This window comes from Phyllopteryx taeniolatus, chromosome 14 (assembly GCF_024500385.1).
Source record: "Phyllopteryx taeniolatus isolate TA_2022b chromosome 14, UOR_Ptae_1.2, whole genome shotgun sequence".
NCBI lineage: Eukaryota > Metazoa > Chordata > Actinopteri > Syngnathiformes > Syngnathidae > Phyllopteryx > Phyllopteryx taeniolatus.
The window spans coordinates 24312596-24327988 of record NC_084515.1 but is presented as its reverse complement, the minus strand read 5'-3'; the positions used below and the strand labels follow the sequence as shown (position 1 = coordinate 24327988).

Below are 15393 nucleotides of genomic sequence, written 5' to 3'. Positions count from 1 at the left end.
TCTGTAACTATGACAACAGCATTTTTTTGTGTTAAATGTGTGTGCGCGTTCTCCTTAGGGAACGTCTAGTCCCGACCCAACGACCGTCTTCGTGGACATGAGGGCGCTGCGTCACGACAGGTGCAATAAACCACGCCAGCTAATGCTAACACGCTAATTGAAAAGTTGTCAAATGTTTGTTTGTTGTTGTTTCAGGGTGAGACTAGTCTAGAGGGGATCACCTCACAGTTCGCCCTAATGGAGTCTGGGAAGGTGAGTGTTCAATCTCAACGAATGTCAATGACCTATGGGATGCCTCAATGGTCAGTTCTTGTACCCCTCCTGTTCAGCCTGTATATGCTACCCTTGGGACAAATTATTCAGAACTTTAATTTTGACTATCATAGCTATGCAGATGACACAGTTATATCTAGCAGTATCTCCAGATGATTACTGTTCAATTGAGGTGTTGTGTCACTGTCTAAAACAGATAAATAACTGGATGGGCCAAATTTTTCTTCAATTAAACCACAACAAAACTAAGATAATTGTTTTTGGTAATAAAGAAAAGAGGATTGCTGTTAGTAAATACCTGGAGTCACTCTCTTTAAAAACCAAAACCAAGTCCGAAACCTTGGAGTTCTGATAGATTCCGACCTGACTTTCAACAGTCATATCAAATCAATTACTACAATTACTGCCTTCTACCATCTGAAGAACATATCCAGAGTGAAGGCTTGCATGTGTCAAGCAGACCAGGAGAAGCTCATCCATGCTTTTATCTCAAGTACAGTTGACTATTGTAATGGTCTTCAGACTGGACTCCCTAAAAAGAGCATTAAACAGCTGCAGCTTGGGTTCTTACCAGAACAAAGAGGTCAGCGCATATTACTCCAATTTTAAAGTCTTTACACTGGCTTCCAGTCAGGTTCAGAATATATTTTAAAGTTCTGCTACTGGTCTATAAATCACTAAACAGTTTAGGTCCTGAATACATTAATGAAATGCTAATAGAATATAAACCCAGTGCCGCACTGAGAGGATCGAGAGACTCAGGTCAAATAGTGGAGCACAGAGTCCAAAGCAAACATGGTGAAGCGGCATTTAGCAATTATGCTGCACACAAATGGAATAAGTTGCCAACAGAAGTGACGTCAGCCCCAAGTGTGCATGTTTTTAAGTCCAGGTTAAAAACACTTCTTTTTTCCCATGCTTTTTAGAGCATTTCCAATTTTAAATTATATTTCTTGCACTGTACGCTGTTTTAATTTTATTTTTATTTTGTTTCCTCTTTGTTTTAAAAAGTTTATAAGCTGTTTTTTTCTTTGTTTTTAAATGCTTTTCATGTAAAGCACATTGGGTTACCTTGTGTATGATATGTGCTATATAAATAAATTTGCTTGGCTTTTCTAACGACTTGAACACCTTCTACTGCAGATTTGAAAAGGATACTTTCACACCCCACACCATCATCCCAGTCCCAAAGAAACCTGCAATCTCGGTCTGAATGACTACAGGCTTGTAGCCCTGACATCTGTGGTCATGAAATCCTGTGAACACATCGTACTGGGCCAACTTAAGAGCGTCACAGGACCCCTGCTGGACCCCCTGCAGTCAACCTGGGACTGCACTTCCTGTCCGTGGACTTCAGCTCTGCATTCAACATCATCATCCCCGAACTCCTCTCTTCCCACCTTCTCCAGCTCAGCATATATATATGTGTGTGTGTGTGTGGCACAGTAGTTGGTGGGACTAAATGAGGCATGAAAGACAAGCTCAATGTCCTCCAATGCTTCAGGCTGCTTGCTAATCAAACATCTGTTGGCCTGCAGCACCAACATGAGCGCCCACTGCACGTGCGTACACTGCACGCACGCACGTACAAAAGCAACATGCACACACACGCAATACATGCACAGCACCGCACTAACACACACACCAGCTAATGTACGTACATAAAAACATATGCATACCAACTAATGCAAGCACGCATCCACACCTACGAACTGATGTACTACATACAGACCACCACACATCAACACACACTAACCAACACATGCAGTTGTGCTTGGGTTGGGCATCGAGAAATCGATTGGAACAGGGACAAACGTTGCAGTTCTCCCGGAATCGTTCAAATTAAAAACATTTCGGTTCCCAGTTTCGATACCTACAGTCCGCCGACCCGAAGAAGAGTAGAATGAAGACCAATGAAGAAGAACGCGCACGAAGACGTTTATTTTAGTCTTCAAACCAACGTAATAGCCGACAGAAAAAAAAAAGCTTAAAATTGAGCTAAAACTTCATAATGAATTGGGACAAAATTCACAAACATTGTCTCACAGTATCACCAACACTAACCTTGTGCCACATTGGTGGGTAGGTAAAGGAATCAAATGTTTTAAAGCATTTGGTTCCATTGAGTTTGTTTTCAAAATTCACCAGTGTCGTGTGAAGTTAATTGTGCCAAAATGGTGAGTTCCGGTACGTACCCTTCAAAATAAAAGACGACAAGCTTAAAGGAAGTCAAGTTAAAACTTGCACATACAAAACCATTTGAGGTGATAAAACAGTCCGAAAATAAATTTTAACAATGCTATATTTAACTTTTAGCTGAAACATTAATGAATGAATATTACGTCAATTGTGTTCGTTCCAAAGAGATTGCCTTTTATCTCATAGGTTTGATATTGATACTGGTTATAAAGAACCCAGAGTCAAATGTTCATTTTAGTCTATGCTGCTAAGAAATAAATGTTCAGAATTTGCACACCCTTTATTTAAACCATGCAAACGTTTTGGACCCAGCCCCCTAAAATAATCAGAATTGAGAATCGTTTGGAAGCAGAATCGAAATAATGAACCTGAATCGGGACCGGAATCGCTCAAATTCAAACGATGCCCAACCGTACGCATCGGTGACACAAGCGTGTTGTGTCACATACGCCCCTGTGCGCATCAGTCTGCGCGACCCTCTTTGTGGTAAAACTGTGATTCGCAGTTTTGCATTTCAATGTTTTTGAGGCACAAAATGCAAATTTTAACTTGCAAACTGCAATGCAAGACCGCTGAATTTGAGGCTCGGCCCCCTTAGTAGTGGGAGAGAGGGGATCAGTGAATCACCGGAATAGAAATAAGGAACCTGAATCGGGACACACACACACACACACACACAGTGGCTGAAATAAGTATTAAACACGTCACCATTTTCCTCAAATAACTTTTCAAAGGTGCTATTGATATGAAAATTTCACCAGTTGGGAACAACCCAAGTAAACTATCCATAAAGAAAGCAGAACAAATAAGCTCAGAAATTAAGTTGTGTGTAATAATGTGAGTGACAGGGAAAAAGTATTGAAATCTTGAAGGTTCTGTGGGCTTGGCCTCGAATTTTTCAACTCCTTGTTATATTGCAGCCATTTCCCAAAATAATTTAAGTTTATTTTTTTTCCTCAATGTACACACAGCACCCAATATTGACAGGGAAAACAAACGAATTGTTGACATTTTTGCAGATTTATTAAAAAAGAAAAACTGAAATAACACACAGTCATAACTATTCTGACTCTTTATTGTGACACTCATATGCATATTTAACTCTGGTGCTTTCCATTCCTTCTGATCATCCTTGAGATGGTTCTACACCTTCATTGAGGTTCAGCTGTGTTTGATTATAATGAGTGGACTTGATTAGGACAGCCACACAACTGTCTATAAAAGACCTTACAGCTCACAGTGCATGTCACAGCAGATGAGAATCATGAGGTCAAAGGAACTGCCAAAAGAGCTCCGCTACAGAATAGTGGCAAGGCCCAGATCTGGCCAAGGTTACAAGGTTCAAAATAAAATTCTGCTGCACTTAAGAGCACAGTGGCCTCCATAATCCTTAAGTGGAAGATGTTTGGGATGACCAGAGGTGAGAGAGGTAAAGAAGAACCCAAAGATCACTGTGGCTGAGCTCCAGAGATGCAGTTGGGAGATGGGAGAAAGTTCTAGAAAGTCAACCATCACTGCAGCCCTCCTCCAGTAGGGGCTTTATGGCAGAGTGTCCAGACAGAAGCCTCTCCTCAGTGAAAGACTTATGAAAGCCCGCATGGAGTTTGCTAAAAAACACCTGAAGGACTCCAAGATGGTGAGAAATAAGATTATATGGTCTGATAAGACCAAGATGGAACTTTTTGGCCTTAATTCTAAGCGGTATGTGTGGAGAAAACCAGACACTGCTCATCACCTGTCCAATACAGTCCCTACAGTAAACCACCACACACATACATACACACAAATACATGCATTTATACAATGTATTTTTTACAGTGACTAAGGTAGACATGTACTGCATATTTTACACCGAGAAAGAAAAACACAGCAGGATTGACGAAGTAAAAAAAAAAAAAAAAAAAAATTGGGGTTAAGGATTGGGAACAATCTCTTTGGGAGTAGAATTTATTTATTTTTTTCCCCCAAAAAACTGGGGATTGGTTGGGATTTTTCTCAAAAACCCGAGATTGGGCTGGATTTTTTTAATCATTCGGGATTGGGAAGGAGTGGGAAGGAGCGGGAGTCAACATCCACTCCCGTGTCAGCCTCTAATCAACACATGCACACCAACTAACATGTATGTACACACAACAAACACTCCAACAAACCCATGCACACTAACACGCAGACACCACCTGCTATGACTTTATCAATCTGCACCCTGACTCCCATTGGTTGGAGCACCTGTCTTGGTCCTGGACACTGGCTTCTGACTGGACGATGAGTGTGACCGGGCCAAATACTTCAAACCAGACAAGAGATCAATGACTGCCAGCCACCATGCTTGGCAGCTTCTACACCAAGACACACACGCCTCGGTTCTAGCAACACATACACGCACGCACCGACTTTAGCAAAGTAGCTTCCTACCTGACTCGTTGCTCTCGGAATCCATCTTGTAGGAGATGAAACTGCACTCGGCCTGTCAGGTGGACGTTGATGTCTCTGTCTCTCGGTCTCTCTCTTTCTCTGTGTTTGTCCTGTGTCTCGCCCTTGCTTGCCCACTCCCTCTCTGACCTTGCAGTGTTTCCCCTCAGCACGCTGTAGGTGAAGCCGCAGTGCTACAGACCCATTCCAAAAAATTTGAATATCATGGAAATGTTTATTTCCTTAATTCCATTCAAAATTGTCATCAATTATAGATTCAGGGCCCACAATTTAAGCAATTTCAAGTATTTATTTCTTTTTCAGCGACAGTTTTTCGCTTCGGTCTTTTCTCTTCTCCTTCACCAGCTTCGCTAACAGCGGTGACTTGCAGAGACCATTTGAGATTCTCACAGCTACGTCAACGGCAACTTGTCTGTCATGGAGAATCCCAGCTCCGCGCTGAGTAGCCGCTGATGGGACAAAAAATAAAATAAAAATCAGATTCCTCAACCTCAACAGATGATTTACTTGACTCAACAGAGACACAGGCCAGTGTCCTCCTCTCAATCAACAATAAATAGTCAATTACACTCGACTTGCTTCGCCAAGAGCTCACCAAGCTCAAAAACAAAAAAACTTGTTTACAGTTTCCCGAGGAAATCATCGAGAGGCATAAAATCTTGTACCCGTTGACTTCCGATTGGCGATGAGAGCGGGAAAAGCGTGAGCGTGTTGGTGGCTCCTCCAGCTAAGTTCTTAAAATTACAATACTCATCAAAGTAATACTCTCCTTACACACCAATAATAGTTGGTCTTCCAGCAACTGGCACGCACATTGTTTTTGTGAAGAAAAATGCCATCGAAAAAGCCAAATGCAAAGCTAGCGGCGCCTGAAGCGGTGCTGACCGCGATTGCATCATTGGACGCCAAACTGACCCAAATTAAAACTGATATTTGCAACACTCGGCGAGGCGAAATGGCTCCATTAAGGGCCGAAAACGACTTAGCCATATCTGCTCTGAGACGGGAGCTAGAACAACATAACAAGCAACTTAAAGATATGGGAGACTCGGCCACAAATACGTCGAGCTCAGTGGTGGAACAGTCATGCTGCTTTCGGGACAAGTGGAGCAACTAACTGAATAATGCATAGACTTGGAAGTTCAGTCAAAGAGGAAGAATATAAGGATAGTTGGTGTGCCAGAAGGTAAAGAAAGAAAATGGACAATGTGTAAGTGATTGTGGAGTACAACTGCTACGTGACGTATTGAACCTGGAGAAAACACCGCTGCTGGATCGAGCACATAGAGCACTGTGGGTGCAACAAGGACACAACGCTCTTCCGCCACACTTAATTGCCAGGCTCCACTACTGTCACACCATGGAGGAAATTCTTCGAAAAGTGTCATGCAAGAGGAAATTGATGCGTGGTGACAACCGCGTTCTGATTTTTCAGGATTTGCTCCAGGCCACTGTGAAACATCGCGCCGCATTTACACCAGTCAGTAATATGCTGCGCGACAAACCCAGAGTTAAATTCGGACTTCTACACCCGGCCAAACTTAGAGTCACACACAACGGTAAGGAGCGGATGTTCAAAGACCCCAATGAAGCACGCCGCTACGCGGAAGAATAATTCGGATCATGAAAGGACAGACCGAAGCCACATACCATGTTCGATAAGCATTTGGATACAAGTTTCCAGACACTTGTTTATGCAGGCTGCTCAGACCCGCTGAGGTAAGGTTGACACAACCAAAAGTTACAGACTTAACATCGAACAAAGAATCTCATTGTTATATAGCGCAATACAGGGGATTTGTCCAACATCTACTGCCTCAATTAAAGAGTATAAAAAAGAAGTTACTAAGAAGACAATGGGATTACAACATGCACAGAAATGCTTATTTTCAAATGTGCTGATCATTTAAAAAAAAAAAAAAAAAAAAAAAAATATTCCGCAGAAATGGAAGGGCAAAGACTTTCCGGTATTGAAAATGCAGCTCACAGAGCTCACAAACACACTTCATTTCGAGAAAATACGATGTGCAATTAAGGGAAGCTGGATGATTTCAAAAAATTTGGCAACCCTTTCTCTCACATCTCCGCAAGGTATAATCTTGGTGTTTCACATAATTGGATGTCCACCACCCCCCGCCCCAAACCCCTATTTTTATTTATTTATTGATGCTGGGCCCTGTTAAACAAAAAATGAGGCAAAATTCTTCTGCTTGTGTCTTTAGGTTTGATGATTCCAATAAAAATATTTGAAACAAAATCTTGTACCCGTTGATGAAGAACCATCGTGAGAAAGGCAAACGAGCGTGGTTGGTTGTCGACAAGCTATATGTCGACGGCCAACTGTTTCGTGATGCCGTCACGCCCTAGTTCTTCTAGATAAGCACTTCTCCTGATTTGCTGTCGTTATTACCGTATATTCTCGTATAATGCGCATTTTTTTCCCCAAAAAATTGTCACTTCACTTCATTTCGAGAAAACACGATGTGCAATTAAGGGAAGCTGGATGATTTCAAACAACCCTTTCTTTCACATATTTTTTCATTTTATAAATGTATGGCACCATCTAGTGGTTATTAAAAAGCTGTACACTTTCATTCCAAAATGCCACCGCCACCTCGTGGTTATAAAATAGGTATATCCTCCACTTTCATTCCAATATGACAGGGATACATATGAGTGCATATATGTACAGTTGTGCTCATAAATTTACATACCCTGGGAGAATTTGTGATTTATTTTGATTTATTTTTATTATTTATTCGTTTTAAAACATGACTGATGACTGAACAACAACCGTTAATTTCTTTATGGTTATGTTTTATTTAATAATGCTTTTCTGAAATGCTTGACCGTTTAATTTAAAATAACAAATGTATTTCGCCTGGTCCTTCATGTTTTATTTAAAGAATTGGACCCATCTTACAAATTCTGCCTGAGTAATCAAATATATAAGCACAACTGTGTTTTCTAATTTACTAAATAAAAGTAGGGCTGCGAATTTCAAAATAAGAGCACTTAAATTAAAAAAAAAAAATTACGCGTTCAAATAAAGTGCTTAACTTCAAAATAATTGAAAAAACAAAATACAAAATACAGACTTCATGTTTTAATCATATGGGTAGAAGCAAAATCATGCATTGTAAAAATGCATCATACATAGGTGGAAGGGTTTTCCAGTGTTTTGAGGTCAACTTTGGGGGTGCGTATTATACATGGGTGTGCATTATACACGAGAAATTACGGTAATAGTCAAAAGCTTGTATTTTGTTTCATGCTTTCCATTTTTGCTTAAACAAACAAAAGAACGGAATCACACATGCAACCAGCATGAATTCTCACTCCTGTCTGTTTTCCTGGTCTGTTTGTTCTTACACGCTAAACACAATACTCACCCTGTGCACTACAAAAAACTATCACACACCATATCACCACCCTTATTGCTGTTTGTTTTCTATGTTCTATGTTTGTTTGCTACCCTTCTATGTATCCTGGCTTTGCTGTACTTAAATATATCATCCTTATCACCCTCTTTAAAAAACATTTATCAACACAATACCATATTTCCTATAAAATAAAAATTACTATATAAAAACCCATTATATGTCTCACGTAACTTTTGTGTCATGGAATTGCAATGGCATTCGATCACAGGCAAAGAGAATTAAGATTATATCACTAGATTTAAAACAGACCTCCTCCTTCTACAAGAAACACACCTTATGGAATCAGTTGCAAAATGCCTCATTGACTAATTTTATTCAGGCTATCTCAGCTTTTTATAACAGCAGACAAAGAGGAGTCTCAATACTACTACTTTTTACAATAAATAGAACAGTATCAGATCCAGAAGGCCGATGCATAATAAAACAAGCTACAATAGTTAACAAACCATGCATAATTGTCAATGTATACGCTCCTAATAAAGATGACGCAGCCTTTTTCACGGGTTATTTTCACACTTGTTTAACTTGGCAACTCCATTATAATTATCATGGGAGGCGACTTTAACCTGACTCTAAAACCCTTTATAGCTCGCTCAAATCTCAAAAATAGCAATCAACCGCAATGCGTCAATATATTAGAGCAGCATATGGACGACTTTGAACTTGTTGACATAGAGGATAAAAAAACGTACAAAACGAGAATACGTATTTTCTCTTCGGTACACCGCTCTTAAGAGATTTTCCTCTCAAACAATTCGGCAGCTTAATGAATTACCTCCAAAATACATCAAATCATCATCAGTGACCACGCACCAATTTTTCTCTACCTAAAATTTGAGTCAAATCTGGGACCTCCGCCAATATGCAATTTAACACGTCGCTACCGAAAGACTGATTCATTTGTGAGGAAAGAATGGGATGATTTTTTTTTTTTTAATTCAATGACTCCCCAACCATATCCCCATCTCTGCTGTGGGAAACTGGGAAATCTGTAATGAGAGGTCGAATCATATCATACTCTTCGTAGAAGAAAAAACAAGAACTAAAATTAGAAAATGAAATTGAGTAAAAAAATAAATAAATAAATAAATAAAAAATTAAGCATCTCACAGAAGAATGTGCAATTAATCCCACATACGCTTAGAAACCAACTTCAAAAGGCAAAACATCAATTAGACGTCATATCAAAAAGAACAGAATTTCTACAACAACAGTTAAGATACACTAACTTTGAGTAGAATAATAAACCACATTTCTCGAACCAACTTCAACTCAATAAAGAAAAATAATTAATTACAGCCATTCAAGATTCGAAACGGCAGCTGTACACAGTCACCGCTAGAAATAAATGTAATATTTTACAATTATTATAGCAGCTTATACGCATTTTCGAGCGACCCAGACCAAAAAGAAATTGAAACCTTTAGTAATGATCTAAACAGTCCTCAATAAATACAAAAATTAAAGACAGTCTTGATGCTCCTTCAACCATCATACATAATGCATTAACAAATTATTATTACAATTAGCAATAAAGAAGAGCGCCTGGTCCGGACAGAATTTCTGTCGAATTCATTAAACATTTCTAGCTAATACTTGCGCCTCTATTTTTCAGAACAGTCAAGGAGATAAAAGATAAAGGTCAAATTAGTAGCAATATGAACACAGCTTCAATTAAATTTACGACTAAAATCAGGCAAAGACCCCACTCTCCCAGCTAATTATCGGCCCTTGTCACTGATTAATGTAGATAAGATTATCTAGAAAGCCCTTGCAGTGAGACTTGCAAAGGTACTCGCGTCAATAATCCACCTTGACCAGTTTCCTTTGAAGGCAGACGTACCAAAAATAATGTCAGACGTCTATTAAATTTAATAAGCATGTCACAGCGTAAAAATCTAAAAGCAATCATGATGTCACTGACGCAGAGACAACCTTCAATAAAGTTAACTGGTCTTTCCTGTTTGCAGTACTTTCGCAAATTTGGCTTTGGAGACTCATTTATACATTGGATAGCTACATTATACAACTCGCCAAAAGCGACAGTCACCACGAATAGGATCACATCACAAAGTTTTACTCTACAAAGAGGAACCAGACAAGGGTTTCACCTATGCTATTTGCAATATTCATCGAACCACTTGCATCCGCTATACCTCAGAGCTAGTATTGAAGGTATCTGGTCGCCAGTGACAGAACACAAAATTATTTTGCATGCTGATGATATTCTTCTTTATTTACAGGAACCCAAGTCATCTCATCAAGCAGTCTTCAATCTCATTAAAAACATGTTCACAATTATCTGATTACTCTATAGCTGGACCAAAATCAACAATACTCCCAATAACAGCAAACTCATGGAATCATGCAGATCAAATCCCATATTACCCCATTCCTATAGGAAACATTAAGTATTTAGATATTAATATTTCGCCAAAACTCACAGAGCTAACCAATCTAAATAACACACCACTTCTGGTAAAAATCTCAGCTGACTTAATACGCTGCAATAACTTGCCTATCACTACTGGGAAGAATAGCCAGAATAAAAATGGAAACCTTACCTCAAATAAATGATTAATTCTCAATGATTCCATTTAAGACTATATATATTAAATGGTTCCAAACATTAGATTCTGCCATAATAAATATTTTTTTTTTAAAATAAAGAAAAACAGAATTAGTGTATCCACTCTTCAGAAAAGTAAACAGGAGGGAGGCCTAAATGCTCCCAATTTTAAACACTATTATTTAGCTGACCAATTACAATACCTCATCAAATGGATGCACCACATCATTCTTGGCTAGAATTGGAACAGACAGACTGCAACAACATCAAACTCTCAAAAGTCCCATTTATTTGTACAAGTTTTAAACGCCATAAATGTTTCAAGAACCCAATAATCGCATCCACCTCAACAGCTTGGTGGAAAGGTCTAGAAGTTACAGGATCGCAATTAGCTCCCAGTATGCTCTCCCCAATCTGGCACAATCCAGATTTCGAAATTAACAATGTACCCCTTTATTTTAGAATATTGACCACCTACAAATATTTAACAATAATATTTTTATGACACGTGATGAACTGTTCCAAGACTTTCAAATAACAAGCAGAAACATCCTTCGATACAATAAATTAAAAGCAGCAAAGGAAAAAAATAAATCTCTCAAAAGTATATAATGTCATGCACAAAAATCAATGCACTTACCAATCACTAAATGGGAAGAAGACCTATGTCTGCTGACCGTAATTACTGGATACAGATATGTAACAATACATTTGGGATGACAAAAAACACTAATTTACATCTTATACAACATACAGTAAAGTGCTCCATAGAACACACTTTAATTTAAAACGCTAAATTTCCCATAGGTGTGAATGTGAGTATCAATGGTTGTTTGTCTGTATGTGCCTTGCGATTAGCTGGCAACCAGTTCAGGGTGTACCCCGCCTCTCATCCAGAGTCAGCTGGGATAGGCACCAGCACGCCGCGACCCTCGTGAGGATAAGGGGTTGGCGAAGTGGCGAATCGGCAGCACAAACAGTGATTTCTCAACATATCTGCTCGACCCTTTCGTTTCGTCTGTTACGCCACAAACCCCTTCCCCGATTCGCTGACAAGTTTCAGTTTAAAATATCCACCAATAAGCTCGTCGCTCTTAAATTCCAAGGAGTTCTACAACAGGCATTTCTCCTTCTTTGAAGCTGTTTCACTTACCGCCTGCTGACTGCTCACATGGCACCTACGGTTTCGTCCAACATAATGACTTAATTGAGGTGGTTAACACTGAGGATAATGAGAGCCTCCAGACTACAATTCATGTGCGCACACACTATGATTATTTTTAATAGCAGTCATCATCTACTTCCTGTCCCAGAGAAGTGTGGAGGTGCACAGCGCACACGTTAATAATTGTAGGAACGATAAGCATTTTGAACTCCTGATCTAGATGAGATATTGTAAACCTTAAAGTCAGTCAGAGGTCGCCTGATCAAGACATGCTTTCAACTAGGACTCCAAAATATGGCCTTGAAATAAGCCGCTTGGCTCCCTGAGTTCACAACGTCAGTCGCGTCGCAGTGTCAACAATAGACGTTACACCGATTTTATCGGTATCGGCCGATATTTAGCATTTTATGCTGATCGGCTTTAATGTCATAATTCGCCGATCCGATCAATGATGTCATTGATCGGCTCCGCAAAAGACATTTACTCCGCGGCGCCACGTGCAGTATATTTGAATCCAAAAGCTGGTTTCTTTTTAGCCTTGTCGCATGTCTTTTGACATAGTATTGGAAATATCTGACGGCCAATAAAGTTATTTAAATGTTTTATTATTTATTTATTTTATTTTTTTAAACATGGCGGTGTGGAATCGACAACACGTCTGAGACAGACAACACGTAATGCCCGGCTCAAACTACAAGACAAATTAGCTCTTTCACGATTGCACTGTCAGACTACTGCAATAAAAACTTGTATTAACTAGCCGATGTGCTAGGTACTGTATGTCGGCGCCCTAAAAAACAGGCAACACTGTGTTTATTCATGTGAAGTGCCACCCAAGTGACTATGTGCAAAGTATAAAACTGCAAGGCGCAGTGAGCACAGCCAGTCACTCTCTGTTGCGAGCGAAAGTAGCATTAGCAGTTAGCCACTGGTAGCAGTGAGGCCACCAGACCAAAGCAACAGCAAATCGTGTCATCATTATTCAGGTGGTTTGTAAAACAGCAGAACAACAATCTGTATTGTTATTAAAGATGTACATTTAAAAGTACCAATAATGTTAACAGGGTATGGAGCATCATAACTGGAGAAAGATAATGTTTACAATCCAAGGTGTCTTCATTATTCCCGAGGGGGCAGTTTGATTATCATTATTACTATTATCATCTTATACCTCCAAAAATAATCAGGACTTAAATCTAGTGCACTTTTGTGTTATATTTTTCTACATTCGTTACATTGAGTGAAAATTGTTCTTACATTTTTCTGTATTTATTTTGGTTTATTTGCTTAGTATGCTAATAGCATGTTGGGGTTACTGTTTTAAATATTGACTATGAGGAGTGTTGTTGACAAAAGGTGTTAATAAAATGTTGAACTACTTTCTAGCTTCTTCAGTTTTCAGTACAGATGCTTTAAAACTGGCTATTTAAAAAAAGTTTAAATACAAACAAATTGTGATAATAATCAAGATCGGACGTTATGAAAATAATTTGATTGTCTTTGGCAGGTGGCCCAGCCCTATGACCTAGTCTTAATTCTAGCTCCTTCACACCAAACTCATCCAAGCATGACATCATCACGCTTGCTTTTGGAACAGAGAATGAACTTATCCTGTGTTCCACCAAAATTGGAAGCATATTCAACAATACTTTGACTTGTAAGTTTAATTTGTTTCGTGACCACACTCTTGAATACGGCCCGACGGATTCATCGGCCAGCCAATATTAGCCAGTTTAGACTTTTTAGTTAAAGTTAAGTTAAACAAATACTAAAGAACAAAGTACTGTAAAACAGTCAAATGTTCTGCATGTTATTCATATCTTTATTGTTGTAAGCGTCAAGTGACAAAAAAAAAAAATTGTTCATTATGTATATATTTTTTTTTAATTAATCGGCTGGTTCAGCGGTTATCAGAATTGGCATCGGCCTTAAAAAACATCCATATCCAGCGGACCCGACTATTAACTAAAATCATCTTTCCCTGTTGATATGAATAGAAATGTAATTAATTTGTTCTAACCGCCCCAAAGAACACCAAGGTTTTTTTTTTTTTTTCTCTCTTTTCTTAAAGGGGAACTAAACCCTAGATGTTATAGTGTGACTGTACATATCTTTATCTGATGCAGTTTACTTAAATCTACTTAATACTGTATTTGGGCTAAATAATAATGTTTAAAACACCGCATCTACTCACCTACAGAGGATTTATGTCATATGTGCAAAAGAACAATGTGACGTGTATCAGTCCATCCTTCCGGCACTAGTGGCGTAGCGACTAACAGCTCGCGTTGGCCATTCACCCACGGCACTCAGGCTAGGGACGCACAGCCACTCAGCCGTCACCGGCAAAAGGGAGGAATTGACTGTTTGTTAAAAATTGATTGATCGGAACTGCAACTGTGTTAAGGCTCTTTTCCACTGCACTTGGCAAGGTGTCTGACGCCCTCGACTTTCCCATTCATTGTGTGTGAGCTGCGGGGAGGATCAGCACATTTTGACGTGAGGCTGACCGTCATGTCACTGGGACAGAAATATCTTTTATTCTGGAGCATTGACGTGGTGAGGTCAAAAAGCTCCTCCAATGGGAGCAGGGCTGGCGGAGTGATTTCCGAGTGCTATTTTGACAGACTTGTACTGTAAACCGCAAGGGGGAAATGGAGGAAGGCATAATTGCGGTGTCCAACTATCCCAAATTTTGGGCCAACAGAAAAATTATAAATTATATACCGAGACATCTCTGCAGGAGGCTTTCAAAGTCCGTTTAAAAGCTCCCTGCTCAGCCCGAACTACAAAGGTCATGAATGAGTTTAAACTCCGACAAGATGGCGTGAAATTAGGATGGGATATTCCCATTCCCTTTTTCTTTGCTGCTGCGTCACCTCGTCCTCAAAATAAGCAAAGTTAGGGCTTTCTTTGCCAACAATGACAGATACATATTGCCAAGTTAGGGTCCACTCAACAGGGACAAGCTTCTGACTTCCTTCGAGGCTGTTCCGTTACTACCTTCAACTATGGGATGGGCGCACTCCCGTTGGAGGATATGTGTGCAGATTAATTTTCCCGTTTTAAATCGCCTTGGAAAAGTAGTCCGCCGGCTGTCGCGAGCTTACCGGGCACTCGCCTAGTAGCTAGCCGCTAACGCCGGTGAGCTACCGCCGGATTCTACCATATCGTCACCTTGTTAACGCTACAGCATGCTCCTGAAGTAAAATGAAATGGTTAAAGTTTCAGAGAACAAAAAGCACTACTGTCAAGCCTTTGTCCCTTTTTTGTGTCTTTGTGTGAGGCTTCTATAATAAAGTATAAGCCCGTGT

General features: G+C 39.6%; 1 protein-coding gene across 5 annotated transcripts in view; it reads right to left on the bottom strand.

Moving 5' to 3' along the window:
- The window catches only part of efr3a (EFR3 homolog A (S. cerevisiae)), a 77016-nt gene that overhangs the window by 49833 nt on the left and 11790 nt on the right, over nucleotides 1-15393 (bottom strand). The window lies entirely within an intron of this gene.